Source organism: Sinocyclocheilus rhinocerous, unplaced genomic scaffold (assembly GCF_001515625.1).
Source record: "Sinocyclocheilus rhinocerous isolate Xijiao unplaced genomic scaffold, SAMN03320098_v1.1 scaffold4833, whole genome shotgun sequence".
NCBI classification, from domain to species: domain Eukaryota; kingdom Metazoa; phylum Chordata; class Actinopteri; order Cypriniformes; family Cyprinidae; genus Sinocyclocheilus; species Sinocyclocheilus rhinocerous.
The window spans coordinates 51954-54512 of NW_015658993.1; positions in this window are offsets into that span (position 1 = coordinate 51954).

The window sequence follows — 2559 nt, forward strand, 5'->3', positions numbered from 1 at the left end:
GATTGGCTGATGCACTGCAGCATGTCAAGGCATTTCAGATTTATATTATTAAATCACCTGAAGCTCTCAGGAAGCTGGTGATAAATTAACACACACACACACACACACACATTATACATTTAATTTTATTTCACTAAAAGTTTATTTTTTATTTTTTTTTTACGGTTTTAGCTGAAATAAAATGTTTTACTTTTTTATACACATTTTATTTTATTTCACTTAAAGTTTATTTTATTTCAAGTTTTTTACGGTTTTAGCTGAAATAAAATAAGTTTTACTTTTTTGTATTTTATTCATCTCAGTAAAGTGCAGCGGAGCAGAACGGTGTTGCTGTAGAGGTTTGTGTCTCTTCACATCATAATAACATAATAATAATGTCAATGATGGTGTTTATTCAGCGCGACCTCACGCCGAACTCTGCAGGCCGTTATAACACGAACCACACCATCAGGAAATCAGTGACCCTACAGACCGCAAAGCCTTTCCACCGAAAATCAGCTGCAGAATGTTCTACGCTCATTCACCTCAACATTTATATGGCATAATAACTCATATTTCTGAGTGAAAAGAAGAAAAAAAAGATCCATCAGCAACGTACTGGATGCTGAAAGGTGTCTTTGTATGAGAGGCTGTTAAAAATGACCAGAATTGGTGACAGTAGAAAGTCGATTCAGAGGTGGACCAAGTTTTAATGAAAAAATACAAAGTTTTGTTTACGTTTGGAGTAATGCGCACTGAATAATTCACAATTAGACCACAAACTTGTATCCATAAAGGAAAACAGCCTATTTTTAATGCATATTGACTTTGACCCACTTAAGTAGGACTTAAGTACATATTTATATGTCATTTCATAATTACTTCTTTGAAATATGGTTAAAGTACTCCTGAATGTACTGACAAGTATTTTATTAAACTTGTCACGTATTTAAATATATACATATTTTAATGATTCTCCAATTTAGCGCATTTAAAATCTATTAACTTTAAATGTAATTTTGAATAACACACTACAGTTAAAATGATAATCAAGTGTGCTTTAGTATGATATTAAGCATATCAAAATAAGCGTACGTCTTTAAAACACATCAAAAGATTAAAATGTTTAAATGTGACATTATTTACACTGTTTAAAAGTGTAGTTAAGTGTTTTTAGAAACACAGTCATGAAAGTGAGTCTTTTTGTCATGTGTTTAAATATATTTAATTGCAATTTAGTACATTTAAAATATTTTAACTTTGAATGTAATATTGAGTAACACTACAGTTAAAATGATGAAGTAAAACTTTTAAGTGAAGTACACTTAAGGACACTTTTTAAAAGTGCTTAGAATCGTGAAAGTGTTTTTCTTTAAGTCTTTTAAGTGGCCTTTTACTTCATATTATATTATCTACAAGTACAATTTTTAAATATATACTTTAAAATACACTACACATGCACCTTCCAAGCACACTTAAGTGTCACGACATCTACGTGGATCATCCTAACTTGCCAAATCACTCTCGTGGTGCTCGGCGTTCGCTTACTGTTGTAGTTTGAGTTCAGCAAACGACTCCTGAGGAACCGGCTCTGACTCTGAACACCGGGCTCCTCCGGATCGAGACGTGTCGTCTGAAGCTCTGACCTGTTATTACCCGCAGTCGAGGGCTGATGTCAAACATGTCGACTGCGGTGTGAAGAGCCGGCGCTCGGTGGAGCTGATGAACTGCCGGAGAGGAGGACGAGGGACATGTCACTTATGCGCTGGATCAAACCGGCTTCTTTCCTCTCAGAGCTAATGGAACTGTCATCTTTGCTCCGACCGATAACGATCTGCTTTATATCCCCCACAAACCGTCCATCTCTCTCTCTGCTCTGGTCATGCAGGGAAAGCAGATGTTTGGGGAGGTTTGGGTCTGATATCTGCCCTGTTCTCGGTCAAGGTTATTATACAGCCACTTCATTATTACTGCTGTTTGATACGGACAGCATCACTATTCCCATCGATTCCATGGCCAGGATTTAGTGATTTGACAACCTCTACTTCAGGAAGTTTAATCCTGGCACCCTAGCAACCACCCAGAACACCCTAGCAACCACATATTCATAGCCAAATCCACTCAGATCACATTATTATAATGCACATGAACATCCTGGCAACTTTCCACAACTCACATGCACACACTCACATTTTCTTTAAGAAAATATATTAGTGACTATAAATTAAGAATTACTTCTTGAGCATGCATAAATAGTACCATGATGTCTATATCTAAAAACATGCAGCATAGAGAGAGTTAGGTCCATGTGTTTTTCAGTGGACGGACATAAAATTACTGAAATATTAGGAGTTCAAGCTCATTTTTCTGCAAAAGCTGCTGGAAGAAAATCACAGACTGTGTCAATGCATAAATTAATCTATATAATTGACATGGTTTGTTTTATCACTATATTATTATTGTTATTACTATTTTTAACAATTTTAGATGTAAATTTATTATAGTTTAATTTAATAAAATATACAACTATTTCATATTTCCCAATATAGGCATGCAATTATAAGTCTCAATATATTCAAT